Source organism: Triticum dicoccoides, chromosome 4A, assembly GCF_002162155.2.
Source record: "Triticum dicoccoides isolate Atlit2015 ecotype Zavitan chromosome 4A, WEW_v2.0, whole genome shotgun sequence".
Classification (NCBI taxonomy): Eukaryota; Viridiplantae; Streptophyta; class Magnoliopsida; order Poales; family Poaceae; genus Triticum; species Triticum dicoccoides.
The window spans coordinates 13,863,820-13,880,581 of record NC_041386.1 but is presented as its reverse complement, the minus strand read 5'-3'; positions in this window follow the sequence as shown (position 1 = coordinate 13,880,581).

Genomic DNA, 16,762 nt, shown 5'->3' with positions numbered 1-16,762 from the left:
ACGGTGGGCGCCAAATGTTGGGTGGTAGGTGCGACATATGCGAACGGGTGGCTTATCATTGTGGGAGCCAGTAAGACATCGCCGGTGCCTAGAAACGGGATGAGGCGAAGACATGCACGCTGGCGAATCTTACCCAGCTTCGGGGCTCTCCGTGGAGATAACACCCCTACTGCTGCTCTGCGGGGTCTCCGCATGATCACTAGATGAACAAGTAGCTATACGATGCTCCTTGAGCTGTTCGGTGAGAGGAAGAAGAAGGGCACGGCTTGCTCTCTTCTCTTCCCTATGCGGTGTCTAAGACTAGCAGGGATCAACCCTTTGCATGGGTGCCCCGGGGGGTTTATATAGGCCTACCCCCCGGGGGTACAATGGTAATCCGGCTTGGCGTGGGGCCCAGCCGTCTGTGTCTACACTCGCTGGCTTCTGCACCGACTGCTGGGGCCCGCCGGCTGCTAGCGCCTTGGTCGACAGGCAGGCCCCACTGTCCAGGGCCTTGTCGGGGGCTGGTTACTGTTGCTCAATCTTGGTGACGAGGGCTTCGCCGAGGTGGGCGTGGCTACAATGCCGCTGCCCGGCGGGCGATCGCTGTAGCCTCACCGCGTCTTGTCTTCTTAATGGGGCGGCTTCTTCGAGGGAGGTGGCAAGCCGGCTGTGGGGAGCCGGCTCTATCTTGGGCCGACTGGGGGAGGCCTGGCCGCCTTCGGGTGTCTCTCTGCGCGAAGGGGCCCACCGCCCGTGGGCCGTACTGGTAGCCCGTCATGGATGACATCAGGGTCAACGTGGCAACAGTGCTGCGCCAGACGGGTCATGGCCACCTGTACGGCGCACTGTGCCAGGCATGCTCCGGGATTCGGGGGTGGCAGGCTTCACTGTAGCCACGCCCCGTCACATCGCCGTTATGTGGATGCAGACTTCGAGGGTACGATCTTGACCACTTTGTGGGAGCCGGCTTCTTGGAGTCGGCCTTCTCGCGGCCGGCTTCTCGGAGCCGGCCCTCCCGCGTCTTTTCTTCATGAGGGCTGAAGTCGGGCCGCCTTCCGATAGCCGGCCTGGGAGACAGCCGACCAGGGGAAGGCGGCCCCGTGTCTTGGATTCTTGAGGGTCGAATCGGCTCGTAATTTTTTCAGAAGGGCCAGGGGGAGCCGGCTAGGCTACCCATGGTTATTTACTCCGACAACCCTCGAAAGCTGTTGCGATCCCCTATACTTGTGGGTTATCAAGACTAATTTCTGGCGCCGTTGCCGGGGAGCATAGCTCTATTCTTTGAGTCACTTGGGATTTATATCTGCTGGACACTATGAAGAACTTGAGAGATCCAAAAACCAAGATCTATCCCTCAACTACGAGGGGAGGTAAGGAACTGCCATCTAGCTCTGCACTTGATTCACCTTCTGTTATGAGTAAGTTAGCGACACCTACACCTGCTTCTGCTATTTGTTCTGATATGTCACATGTTATTGATGATGCCACTTCTGATATGCATGATACTTATGATGAAACTACTTCTATGCCCGATACTACTGTGCCCCTTGGTGAATTTCTTGATGAACAAATTGCTAGGGTTAGAGAAAAAGAAATTATTGAATCTGAATATGATGATGATAGTGATGATGAAAATATGCCTGTTATTCATGAGGGCTATCTTTTTGATATGGAATCTTCTGCCGCTATTTTATCTTGCAAGGATAGATATGAGCTTAAGAGATTATTAGTTAAATGGAACAAAGAATCACTTAGAGATAAAATGAAACCCGACCCTGCTTTTGCTACTTCACCTATATGTGTTCCTGATAAAGATTATGAATTCTCTGTTGATCCTGATATAATTACTTTAGTTGAATCTGATCCGTTTTATGGCTATGAATCTGAAACTGTTGTGGCACATCTTACTAAGTTAAATGATATAGCTGCCCTGTTCACTAATGATGAGAGATCGTGTTACTTTTATATACTCAAAATATTTCCATTCTCATTAAAGGGTGATGCTAAGATATGGTTTAATTCTCTTGATCCTGGTTGTGTGCGTAGTCCCCAGGATATGATTTATTACTTCTCTACTAAATATTTCCCTGCTCATAAGAAACAAGCTGCTTTAGGGAAATATACAACTTCGTGCAAATCAAAGAAGAGAGTCTCCCACAATCATGGGGGAGGCTTCTCAAGTTACTTAATGCTTTGCCTAATCATCCTCTTAAGAAACCTGAAATACTTGATATCTTTTATAATGGACTAACCGATGCTTCCAGAGATTACCTGGATAGTTGTGTTGGTTCTCTTTTCAGGGAAAGAACACCGGATGAAGCTGAAATCCTATTGAATAATATGTTGACAAATGAAAATAATTGGGCACCTCCTAAGCCAACTCCTGCTCCAATTACTGAGCCTATTCCTAAACCAACTCCGAAGAAGAGACCTGTTTTATTCCTTAGTCCCGAAGATATGCAAGAGGCAAAGAAATCTATGAAAGAGAAAGGTATTAAAGCTGAAGACGTTAAGAATTTACCTCCTATTGAAGAAATACATGGTCTTAATTCACCGCCTATTGAAGAAACATATGATCTCAATTCTTTATTTACTGAAGAACATCCTGATCCCGATATCCCGACACAGGTAGTAAAGGTAGATTCTCTCTAAAGATATGATAAAGCTAAGATTCCTCCTACTAAAATTGCTAGTCAGTGCTTGGATGAGTTTGATAACTTTATGTTTAAGCAAGACGACTTCAATGCTTATTTTGGTAGACAATTAAAAGAAAATGCTTATATGATTAGACGCTTGGGTGATTATATGGCTAATATTAAAGGTGAACTTAAACTTGTTAGCAAACATGCTTCTATGGTTACCACTCAAGTAGAACAAGTACTTAAGGCTCAAAAAGAAGTGCTTGATGAAATGAATAGTAAGAAAAATGACTATGCTCTTAGAGTGGCTACTAGAACTGGTAGAATGACTCAGGAACCTTTGTATCCTGAAGGCCACCCTAAGAGAATCGAGCAAGATTCTCAAAGAAATAAGATTGATGTTCCTGGTTCTTCTAAAAAGAAGAAGAAGAAAAATGATAGAACTGTGCAAATTTCTAGTGAACCTATTGCTGAACCACCTGATAATCCAAATGATATTTCTATGTCTGATGCTGAAACACAACCTGGTAATGAACATGAACCTAGTAAAAATATTAATGATGATGTTCATGATGATGCTCAACCTAGTGATGATAATGATGTAGAAATTGAACCTGCTGTTGATCTTGATAACCCACAATCAAAGAATCAACGTTATGATAAAAGAGACTTTGTTGCTAGGAAACATGGTAAAGAAACGGAACCTTGGGTTCAGAAACCCATGCCTTTTCCTCCAAAACCATCCAAGAAAAAGGATGATGAAGATTTTGAGCGCTTTGCTGAAATGATTAGGCCTATCTTTTTGCGTATGAGACTAACTGATGTGCTCAAAACAAATCCTTATGCTAAATATATGAAGGATATCATTACTAATAAAAGAAAGATACCGGAAGCTGAAATTTCCACCATGCTTGCTAATTATACTTTTAAGGGTGGAATACCAAAGAAACTTGGAGACCCCGGAGTACCTACTATACCTTGCTCCATTAAAAGAAATTATATTAAAACTGCTTTATGTGATCTTGGAGCCGGTGTTAGTGTTATGCCTCTCTCTTTATATCGTAGACTTGACTTGAATAAGCTGACACCTACTGAAATATCTTTGCAAATGGCTGATAAATCAACTGCTATACCTGTCGGTATTTGTGAGGATGTGCCTTTTGTGGTTGCAAACGTTACTATTTTAACGGACTTTGTTATACTTGATATTCCCGAGGATGATAGTATGTCTATTATTCTTGGAAGACCTTTTCTTAATACTGCAGGGGCTGTTATTGATTGCAACAAAGGCAATGTCACTTTTCATGTTAATGGTAATGAGCATACGGTACACTTTCCAAGGAAACAGCCTCAAGTTCATAGTATCAACTCTATTGGAAAAATTCCATCGATTAAATTTGGAGGTTTTGAATTTCCTCTTCCTACTGTCAAGAAGAAATATGATATTCTTATTATTGAGGATGTGCATATCCTCGTTGAGGTAAGTTAGTGTTATTGGAAATTTCTCCGGTTTCATGATTATCGGAATGAGTTTGTTAACAAGACTTGATCAACCTTGTTAGTAGATTCTTTTTGATGAGCATGAGATGGATGAAACTAGAAGCACAACCTTCTGTACCCTCTCTATATTTTCTATTAATTAGTAGAAATAAAGTAAAAATAGTATTTTTCTGTCTGTTTCCTGACTTATCCGTGCAATATAAAAATATCCTGAAAATAAAAGTCCTCAGAATGCCATGCCAATTTAATATGATTTTTTCGGGAATATTTGAGGATTTACTGTGCAAAAATTACCGCGGGAGGAGCTGCCACCTGGCCACGAGGGTGGTGGGCGCCCCCCCTCTAGGGAGCACCCCCTGCCTTGTGGGCCCACGGTGGCCCTCCTCCACTTATCCCAGCACCCATCTTCTTCCTCTGTCTCACACAAACCCGAAAAACCAACTCAAGCACGAGTTCCAACCACTTTTGCTATGATTTTCGATCTCCTTGCTCAAAGCACCTCTCGCAAAACTGCATGGGGAGGTTGTTCCTTGGTATGTGATTCCTCCATTGGTCCAATTAGTTTTTGTTCTAGTGCTTTATTCTTTGCAAATTTGTGTTGCATAGGTGACCATGTTCTTGAGCTTGCATGTCAAATTTATATGGTTCCAAGTAGTTCTAATGCATGATATAGGCTCTAGGCACTTGTAGGAGTAGTTGCTATCAATATTATTGAAGTTGGTTCACTTTTGTTTGAAGTTACTAAAAATTTCAGATAATTTCAGAAAAATAATGAGGAGATTTTTGAGGGGCTCATCAAGCCAAAGCTCGAAGGAAAAGGCACCGAAGCCTAAGTATAATTTGCCCCGCACCGCGGAGATTCGGGCATGTGAATGGCCTTCTGATGATTTCTTGAGAGCAGCCAGTATCTATGAAGATTTTCATGAATTGGCTCACAATGTAGGCCTCACCGCATTCCTTCACGACCAATGCGATCAGTATCTCTTACTCACCAATACTTTTGTGCAAAACTTTCATTTTCATTCTAGGAACTCACCACCTACGGTGAAGTTTCATTTATATGATGAGCATATGGAGATGTCCCTTTATGATTTCTGTCGGATTTGTTTAGTCCCTTTTGAGGGCAAGACAGAAGAACCACATCATGATGATGTGGCTGGGTTTATTGATACTATCAATGTAGGAGAAACTAGGAAGGTTTCCGATGCATGAATCACTAGCATACATTTTCCTATTTTACGTTACTTTGCATTATTTGCTAGTCGTTGTTTAATTGGACGCGGAAACTATGGAGACCTTAGTATCCCTGATATAATTATTCTACACCACGGTTTATATAGTGGTAACACTTTTAGTATGGGTGGTATTATTGCTAGACGGTTAAGTATGAACTGTACTAAGGGTCCCATCTTTGGAGGCGTCTATGCTACACGCCTAGCTGCACGTTTTAACATACCTATTAGGCATGCTGAGAAGAAAGAAAAGGTGCTGCCCCATGTTTATCTAGATCATAAAAGTATGGTGGCACATGATTTTATTGTTAAGAATAGGGCAGGAGAGCTTAAGTATCAATTGTTCTTTAACAAACATCATCCTGAGACTATTATCCTGCATGCTCCTTCTTTGTTTAATTTTGTAGGACCCTACCTCCTTAGGTGGGCTACCGTCCAAGCTTACAAGAATCCTGCACCAGCCCCGGAACAGGAACCACAAGATGAGCCTCCATGACAATCTGTTTATTCTTGGGATCCAGAGATGACTGTCAGCCAGTGGCAGTCAGAGTCTTCTTCTTCATCACAGTATGATCCCAACTATTCTTCCTCATCACAGTACGACCCCAACAACTATTATTATGGATATCCGCCAGACCAGCCGTGGCCATAGACCAACTTAGGCCAAAAGCCTAAGCTTGTGTGAGTACGTATTTCTCACCGACATTACATTTATGTTCACACACACTCATTGCTAAATGTCGGTGCTCATACTTTTTCATTGTAATATCCATGCTAGTTTAGTTTCCTTTTCCTGCTTTCTTCTTGTGTGTTTGCTAAACCTTCAGAAAAAAAATTAGTAGTAGTTTATTTTTCTGCTGTAGTAGTAATAATTAAAAAGAAAACCCAAAAATATTTCTCGTTCTTCTTTTGTTTGTTGGGAGCTTTCCCGTGTAAATAGTTTTATTTCTTTTCTTTTCTTTGGGGTCAGTAAGAGAAGACCATAATTAAATTGTTGAAGTGGCTCTTATATGCATTATTGTTGATTTAACCAAGAGCCCATATTGCCTTGTCTTCTCCTGTTTATTGAATGCTCGCAGATTCCAGCTTAGTCCAATGCACGTACACTCTTATTATTATTCACACCGTTCGGTCGTGCAAGTGAAAGGCAATTATGATGATATATGATGGACTGACTAAGATGAGAAAAGCTGGTATGAACTCGACCTCTTTTTTTTGTAAATATGATGAGTCCCTCATTCTTGGTTCAGCTTATTATGAATAAACATGTTTGCAATGACAATTAGAGATCATAGTTGCTTGTGCCATGCTTGATTAGCTACGAGTTATAATGATTTACCTTGTGCGCCAACATGCTATTGAGATGATTATGATGTGGTATGATGGGGTGGTATCCTCCTTTGATTGATTTAAGTGACTTGACTTGGCACATGTTCATGCATGTAGTTGAAACAAAACCAACATAGCCTTCACGATATTTATGTTCATGTTGGATCATATCCTACTCATGCTTGCATCCAATGTTTATTAATTTTAATGCATGTACATGGCTGTTGTCGCTCTCTAGTTGGTCGCTTCCTAGTCTTTTGCTAGCCTTCACCTGTACTAAGTGGGAATACTGCTTGTGCATCCAATCCCTTAAACCCCAAAGTTATTCCAGATGAGTCCACTATACCTTCCTATATGCGGTATCTACCTGCCGTTCCAAGTAAATTTGTATGTGCCAAACTCTAAACCTTCAAATAAACATTCTGTTTTGTATGCTCGAATAGCTCATGTATCAACCAAGGCCGTCCTTATCTTCCGTGTTAGGCGGGTTATTCTAAAGAGGAGTGGACTCCGCTCCTCACTCACGAGAAAATGGCTGGTCACCGGGATGCCCAGTCCCATGCTTTATGCAAACTATATCAAAATTAATTGCAAACAAAACTCCCCCTGGGACCTGATGTATGTTGGAGGCACTCGTTGTTTCGAGCAAGCCATGGATTGATGCATGTTGGTGGAGGGGGAGTATAAACTTTACCATTCTGTTTGGGAACCGCCTATAATGTGTTTAGCATGGAAGATATCTCCATCTCTTAGTTGTTACGTTGACAATGAAAGTATACCGCTCAAAATACAATTTATCTCTATTTCAAAACCGAGATCTGGCACCTCTACAAATCCCTACTTCCCTCTGCGAAGGGCCTATCCATTTACTTTTATGTTGAGTCATCACCTTCTTATTAAAAAGCACTAGGTGGAGAGCACAGCCGTAATTTGCATTCATCACTGTTAATTTATATTGGGTGTGACTATGATTGGATCTTTTTTACCATGAATTACAATGTCTAGTCAGTCCTTGATCTTTAAAGGTGCTCTACATTTATGTTTTGCGGTCTCAGAAAGGGCTAGCAAGATACCATCTTGTTATATCATATTATGATTGTTTTGAGAAAGTGTTGTCATCCGAGAATTATTATTATGAATTGCTAGTTGATTATGCTATTGATATGAGTAATCATGAGACCTGAGAATTATTGCAAATGTGGTTAGTTATGATCTATGCTGAAAACTTGAATGCTGGCTTGACATAGTTATAACAACAAGAGCAAACATAGTTTGTAAAAGTTTTTCTTTCTTTCTTTCAGTTTGTCAACTGAATTGCTTGAAGACAAGCAAGGGTTTAAGCTTGGGGGAGTGATACGTCTCCGTCATATCTCTACTTTTCCAAAACTTTGCTATGCTTAATGCTTGTCACTAGGGCCCGAGTGCCATGATTTCAGATCTAAACCTATTATGTTTTCATGAATATATGTGAGTTCTTGATCCTATCTTGCAAGTCTATAGTCACCTACTATGTGTTATGATCCGGCAACCCTGAAGTGACAATAATCGGGACCACTCCCGATGATGACCATAGTTTGAGGAGTTCATGTATTCACTATGTGCTAATGCTTTGTTCCGATTCTCTATTAAAAGGAGGCCTTAATATCCCTTAGTTTCCAATAGGACCCCGCTGCCATGGGAGGGTAGGACAAAACATGTCATGCAAGTTCTTTTCCATAAGCACGTATGACTATATACGGAATACATGCCTACATTACATTGATGAATTGGAGCTAGTTCTGTGTCACCCTATGTTATGACTGTTATATGATGAACCGCATCCGGCATAATTATCCATCACTGATCCGGTGCTTACGAGTGTTCCATATACTGGTTTACGCTTATTTACTTTCCCGCTGCTACTGTTAATCACTACAAAATACCAAAAACATTACTTTTGCTGTCTTTACTTTTGTTGCTGCTACCACCACTATCATATTACTTTGCTACTAAACACTTTGCTGCCGATACTAAGTTTCCAGGTGTGGTTGAATTGACAACTCAGCTGCTAATACTTGAGAATATTCTTTGGCTCCCCTTGTGTCGAATCAATAAATTTGGGTTGAATACTCTACCCTCGAAAGCTGTTGCGATCCCCTATACTTGTGGGTTATCAGCTGGTACTACGAAGATGCATTTCTTCGGGTTGAGCTTGATTTTAAATCGGCGCAAGTTCTCAAAGGTCTCCTTGAGGTCTTCCACCAGTGTTCCACGCTTCTCCGTCTTCACCACCACATCGTCCATGTAAACATGGGCATTTCTGCCGAGTTGCTTGAGGAGGCACTTCTGCATGCAACGCTGGAAGGTGGCGCTGGCGTTCCTCAAGCTGAACGTCATGGTCAAGTAGCAGAAGGCTCCAAATGGCGTGATGAAGGCGGTCTTCAGCCTATCGTCCGGGTTCAACTTGATCTGGTGATATCCTGAATATGCATCCAAGAAACTCAACAGCTCGCATTCGGCTGTGGAGTCTATCACTTGGTCTTTCCTTGGCAAAGCCAATGGGTCCTTGGGGCATGCTTTGTTGAGGCTAGTGTAGTCAATACACATTCGCCATTGCTTGTTCTTCTTCAGTACCAGGACCGGGTTGGCTAGCCATTCTGGAAAGAACACTTCCATCATGAAGCCGGCTGCCAGGAGCCGGGCTATCTCTTCTCCGACAACTCTTCTCTTCTCTTCTGACAAGCGGCGTAAGGGCTGCCTGACTGGCTTGGCATCAGACCGGACATGTAATTTGTGCTCGGCGAAATCCGTTGGTACACCTGGCATGTCTTTGGGGGACCATGCAAAGATGTCTCGATTCTCATGGAGGAAATCGACGAGCTCGCCTTCCTATTTGCTGTCGAGGTTTGCACCTACGATAGCGTACCTCTCCGGGTGCTCCGGATCCAAGGGTATCTTCTTCGTTTCTTTGGCCGGCTTGAACGAGCCCTCAGCTTCCGACTCCTTGGGATCAGGCGACATCTCTGGCTGCTTGCTTGCCATCGCCACAACCCGATCAAGGAGCCGCTTCTCAGCTGCTATCACGAGGGACTCGGCCAGCCGACTGCTTTCTGTTGTGCAGGCAGACGACTTCTTGTAGTGGCCAGTTATGGTCAGAATCCCCTTGGAACTCGGCATCTTCATCTTGAGGTAAGCAAAGTGGGGGACAACCATGAACTTGGCCAGGGCAGGCCGGCCAAGTAACGCATGGTACAAGCTCTCAAGGTCCACCACCTCAAACCAAACTGACTCTCGGCGAAAATGCTCTTTGTCCCCAAAGAGGACATCAATCAGAATTTTGCCGATTGGTGACCAGGAAAGGCCAGGAACTATGCCATGGAACACTATCCGGCTAGACTGAAGCTACCTCTGTCTGATTCCTAATTTCTCCATGGTATCCTTGTATAGGATGTTGATGTTGCTGCCACCATCTATCAGGACTCTGGAGAAGCGAGCAGCTCGCTTGTCTGTGGCAAAGGTGGCGTCCAAAAGCAAGGCATAGGAGCCGGGTTTGGGCATTACTTCCGGGTGGTCAGCTCTGCTCCAGCTGATGGGCTTCTCAGACCAATGCATGAACTCTGGTGTCTCAGATGCTACTGCATTCACCTCTTGCTGCTGCAGCCGCCTGCTGTGTCGATCATCGGTCACGCTGGTGAAAACGGCATAGGTTCCATGCTCTTCTGGGTACTCGTCTTGTATCGCGCCGACTAGTCTGACCGCCGGCTATTGGGGCGGAGGAGGAGGCGGCTGCCCAGCAGGTGGGGGAGGCAAAAGGCCATCTCCCTTGGTGATCCTGGTGAGCCAGTGGCACTTCCTAGTGGTGTATTTGGATGGCTTCACGCCACTATGGAATTTGCAGGGTCCATCCAAAGTCTGCTCATATGAGAAAGTCGGCTGCCAGTTGGGCTTGCTGCCCTTCTGGCGTTTGGGCGGAAGCTGCCCTTCCGGCTGCTGGTCTTCGACTGTCGCCACCTGCCGACTGGTGGAAGCCGGCTGTGGGGCTTTGCGCTTGTGGTTGTTTTGCTGTTGATGCCGACTGGCGTCTCCAGCCGGGGTTCGAGGAGCCTGAGGAGCCACCTTGCCTATAGCACTAACTTGGATCTCCGTCTTCATGGAGGAGTCGGCCGTGGCATATTTGTCTGCTATGATCAGCAGCTTGTCGAGGGTCTCCGGCTCATCGCAGAGAAGCCTGTGCTTGAGGAGGGTGCCCTCTCGGCATCCTCCAGTGAAGTACTCAATGGCCTGCACCTCGTGCACGCCCTCGCAGGAGTTGCGGAGCTCGGCCCAGCGCGTGAGGTAGTCGCGAGTTGACTCGTTGGGGCCCTGCACACACAAGGAAAGCTGGCGAGGTTTGGGAGGCCGCTTGTACGTGCTGGTGAAGTTGCGGACGAAGGCGTCGGTGAAGTCGACCCAACTGTTGATGTTGTGGGGCTTTAAGTTGTTCAACCATGTCCGGGTCGTGCCCTGGAGCATGAGCGGAACGTACTTCACGGCAACACGCTTTTTGCCATTTTCTATGCTGACGGCCGTGGAGTAGTCGACTAGCCAGTCTTCCGGCTTCACGAAGCCGGTGTATTTGGGTGTGTCTCTTGGGAGCGTGAACCCTTTGGGGAAGGGCTCGTCTCGAATGCGGGTGCCGAAACACGGCGGACCCAACTCATCTTCTTCTTCAAGCGCTAGGGATCGGTGGAGACGGTCGATCCGGTGGCGGGCGTCATTCTCTCTGACTCCCTCTCGGCGGCCAAGGCGGTCGCCGAGTGTCGGGTGATTAACAGGCGGTAGGGAGACTCGCCTTTCCCTTCAGGGGTGGGGGGGAGGAGGCGGACAGTCGTCCTGTCGTTCCACTGATCTTGGGCGGCCGTCTTGGTCGCGCTCTATGGTGATGCGAGTCCGACTGTGGCTGGCAGCTGGCTCCTTGTCTTTTCTTCCACGGACGGCACTAGTCGGCGCCCGAGATGTCGCCCCTTGGTCTCGGCAGGGAGGCAGGTCGTCATTCTGTCGGTGCGATGCATCAGTGCGGCAGCCGGCCTCGTTCTGCTCTGCAGCCGCGTCAAGGAGTCGCTGGACGCGCTCCATCATCAAGCGATGTTCTTAGCCCTCGAATTTGTCCAGCTCGTCCTCCACCGCCTGGGCGGCCCGGATGTTCTCCACAGGCGTGACGTAAACGGGGCGATTTGCCTCGAACAGGTCGGCGATGGCCACGCCGCGCTGCCGGACCGCGCCAAGGCGGCTAGGTCCAGCTGGAGCCGGCGTGCCGCCCACTGCGTGGTCCATCTCGCGCTGGTAGGCCTCTGATAGGCGTCTTATGCTGGCCAGCTTCTTGGCGCCTTTGACTAGCTGAAGGAGGTGTGCCTCCAGCGTCTCGGCTTCGGCATCTTCAGGAATGGGCGCTGCCAGATCTTGCAGCGCCGCGCTGAGCGGGTCATAATCACCCCCGCCGGAGTGCTCGCCATGATCAATGACAAGCACTTCCGTGACGGTGCTTCCGCCGCTCTCCGCGCAAGGGAGCGGCTCGTCGTAGACCACCATGTTGGTGGGGAACGTGTCAAGCGACGTGGTGTCGGAGTCGACCAACATCGGATCGGTGGAGCCTACAGACTCCAAGTCCCCAGCTGGTTCGCTGGCGATGTGGAGTTAATCGAGGAGGCCCGCGAGGAGGCTCTCGGGGCCGCCTGTGCGCGCATCGGATGCGGGCTCATCGGAGAGGTGGACCTCAACGACAAGATCGGCAAGGCAACTGGCCGCGTAGGCGATTTCAGCGCAATGCAGCGCGTCGGCGCAGACTCCGTCTGACGTGCCAGGCTGGCTGCGCTCGTTAGGGAGGAAAAGGGTTCCTATCCAGAATAGGTCTCCGGATGACGGTGCACCTGGCCCCAAGGTGGGCGCCAAATGTCGGGAGATGGATGCGACATATGCCAATGGATGGATTATCATGGTGGGAGCGAGTAGAACGTCGCCGGTGCCTAGAAACGGGATGAGGCGTAGACACGAACGCCGACGTACTTTACCCAGGTTCGGGGCTCTCCTAGGAGATAACACCCCTAGTCCTGCTCTGTGGGGTCTCCGCATGATCACTAAGGCTAAGTGAATACAAGGGCGCTCCTCGAGCTATATCTGAAGGTAGGAGAAGGCAGGGCTAGCTCTCTCCTCCCTCTATGATCTGGTCTAGTTCTAATGGGTCGGAACCCTTTGCATGGGTGCCCTGGGGGGTTTATATAGGCCTACCCCCCAGGGGTACAATGGTAAACTGTCTGGGCGCAGGCCCAGCCGTCAGTCTCTTCGCCTGCCAGCCCTTGCTACCTCTTGAGCTTGCGTTGGATTTCCCCGAAGAGGAAGGGATTATGCAGCAGAGTAGCGTAAGTATTTCCCTCAGTTTGTGAGAACCAAGGTATCAATCCAGTAGGAGGCCACGCTCAAGTCCCTCGTACCTGCACAAAACAATAGCTACTCACAACCAACGCGATTAGGGGTTGTCAATCCCTTCACGGTCACTTACGAGAGTGAGATCTGATAGATATAATATTTTTGGTATTTTTGGTATAGATATGCAAAGTGAAAAGTAAAAGGCAAAGTAAAAAAGCAAAACAAGATTAAAGTGATGGAGATTGATATGATGAGAATAGACCCGGGGGCCATAGGTTTCACTAGTGGCTTCTCTCAAGAGCATAAGTATTCTACGATGGGTGAACAAATTACTGTTGAGCAATTGATAGAATTGAGCATAGTTATGAGAATATCTAGGCATGATCATGTATATAGGCATCACGTCCGTGACAAGTAGACCGAAACGATTCTGCATCTACTACTATTACTCCACTCATCGACCGCTATCCAGCATGCATCTAGAGTATTAAGTTAAAAACAGAGTAACGCTTTAAGCAAGATGACATGATGTAGAGAGATAAATTCATGCAATATGAAATAAACCCCATCTTGTTATCCTCGATGGCAACGATGCAATAAGTGCCTTGCTGCCCCTTCTGTCATTGGGAAAGGACACCGCAAGATCGAACCCAAAGCTAAGCACTTCTCCCATGGCAAGAACTACCAATCTAGTTGGCCAAACCAAACGGATAATTCGAAGAGACTTGCAAAGATAACCAATCATACATAAAAGAATCCAGAGAAGATTCAAATATTATTCATAGATAGACTTGATCATAAACCCACAATTCATCGATCTCAACAAACACACCGCAAAAAGAAGATTACATCGAATAGATCTCCACAAGAGAGGGGAAGAACTTTGTATTGAGATCCAAAAAGAGAGAAGAAGCCATCTAGCTACTAACTATGGACCCGAAGGTCTGAGGTAAACTACTCACACTTCATCGGAGTGGCTATGATGATGTAGAAGCCCTCCGTGATGACGGCCCTCTCCGGCAGAGCTCCGGATTAGGCCCCAAGATGGGATCTCGTGGATACAGAAAGTTGCGGCGGTGGAATTAGGTTTTTGGATCCTCTTCTGATCGTTTGGGGGTACGTAGGTATATATAGGAGGAAGGAGTACGTCGGTGGAGCACCGAGGGGCCCACAAGGCAAGGGGCGTGCCCTAGGGGGGGCGCCCCCACCCTCGTGACCGCCTCTTTGACTCCTTGGAGTAGGGTCCAAGTCTCCTGGATCACGTTCGGTGAGAAAATCACGTTCCCGAAGGTTTTATTCCGTTTGGACTCCGTTTGATATTTTGTTTCTCCGAAATACTAAAATAGGCAAAAACAACAATTCTGGGTTGGGCCTCTGGTTAATAGGTTAGTCCCAAAAATAATATAAAAGTGGAGAATAAAGCCCAATATAGTCCAAAACAGTAGATAATATAACATAGAGCAATCAAAAATTATAGATATGTTGGAGACGTATCAACCTTTCCACTGACTGCTGGGGCCCGCCGACTGATGGGCCCCGCCAACTGGTCTGGTACGGAGCCAATAGGCCGTAGCTGCCACTTGCGGGTCTTGCGGGCTGCTGATTATTGTAGCAGTGCTTCTAATGACGCAGGCTTGGTCATGGGGTTGTGGCTACAGCCCCACTGTCTGGCGGGTGATCACTGTAGCCACTCCTTGTCTCGTCTGGTTAATGGCGCGGGGAACCCGTGGGAGGGGCAGGCCGACTCCCGGGGGCCGGCTCCCTATGGGTCCGACTGGTGGCGCTCTTGCCGTCTTCTGGACTCTTGCTGACCGGTAGGGCCCGTCGTCCGTGGACCATACTGACAGGCCGTCGTGGGCATAGGACTCCGCCCACTATTGCTGATGTCAGGGATGGCATGGCAACAGTGCCACGCCAGACGGAGATCTTCGTTGGTACAACGCACTGTGGCCTAGCCATCTCCTGAAAAAGGGGAGGGAGTGGGCTTCACTGTTGTCACTCCCCGTCCCATCTCCCCTGATGAGGGCATGGGCTTTGTTGGTGCCGTGGGCTGACTCCCCGTGGCCGGCTTCTCTGGAAGCCGCCAGGCGGGAGTCGGCCAGTCTTGACCTCGCTTCTAGGAGTCGGCTGCATGCGGGCAGCCGACTGTTCCTTCAGCCGTCCTCCAGAAGGCGGCTCTTCATCTGGCGTCTCGAGGGGCACAGTCAGCCCCGATGTCTTGAAAGGTTTTGGGCCTCGGGTTAGCCTACCTGTGGCCCATTACTTCGACAATCGCTTTACACAATCTTCAGAGTTATTCGACACCGCTGGTTGCCTGTCACCACCTGCTGCTTGGTAAGAACTTGTAATATATTGATATTTGCTTTACTGTAAGCGCTTTACCACCACATCCTAGTAGTTCATAGGAACATTATTCTTGAATTTTGTTTCTTGTTTCTACTAATCATGACAGGTTCCGAAGATAGAAGTTCTTGGACGACGGACACATCTTCACCATCACGAGAGTTGGGACAACACACACAAGCACATGGTCATGTTATCTTTTTACAGTCATTTGAGGGTAGATTTAATCCTGCTATTTATCTAGCTTGGGAGCTCAAAGTAGAACAAATTTTTAGTCACCATGATTTTTCTGAACTTGAGAGAATACGAGCTACCACTAGAGCATTTACTGGTTTTGGTTCTGTTTGGTGGAGTGTACATTGTAAGAAAAACATTGATAACCAACCCACAACTTGGAAAGATTTGAAATATGTATTGAGACAACAATTTTTCCCTCCTTACTATCGTCGTGAATTGGTTCGCAAATTTGAACAATTTAAACAAGGCAACAACACGGTTCATGCTTACTACCAAGATATCAAATCTTATATGCATCATTGTGACATAGAAGAATCTGAGGATGATACAATGAATAGATTTCTTGGTGGTTTGAACCATGATATTCAGGCAAGATTTCAGTATATTCCTCGTTGCATTACTGGTATGTATGTTCGTGCTTGTACCTTTGAGAGACAGATACAGGAGGATGGATTGGGTGACAACAACAACTACTATTCCAGTTCATGCTCACCACCACCGGTTGGTTCCTCCACCGTTGCACCTACTAGAGTAGCCCCTCCTTGGATTGTGAGCTCGACATCATCTCAAGAGTATGGTAAATTGTAAATGTCCGTACCTGCACTACAAAAAAGACACATCCGTGACATTTTGGGCCGAACGAAATTTTTTTGTCATACATATGACACTTCTATGGCAATAATTGTGACAAAACCCGGTATCATCATAGATGTGGTGGGCTCCTACTTCTATGACAAAAAATCATGACAAAAAATGGGTTTTTTGTCCTGGGCGGGCCAGAGACGCAGCTGCATGACATTCTTTGGGCCGTCCATGACGGAAAAAATCATGGTAGAAGCGAGGGGGAGGAAAATTTCCGGGAGTTCCCGGTTACGATGGGAGGTCGGGGGCCGGGCGATGCACGTTTCTCTCATACACGTACGCGCGTGTGTGCGAGGCGTTCGCTCTAACTGAACCCGAGCGAGGCGTTGGGCTCTAACTGAACCCGAGCGATTGCACTGCAGGCTACGTGTTACTGAACCCGAGCGATCGATCGATGACTGTTAACTGAACCCGATCGAGCGATTCCTTCGCTACTGCTGCTAACTGAAGCCGATCGATGCTGCCTCTAGGATGAAC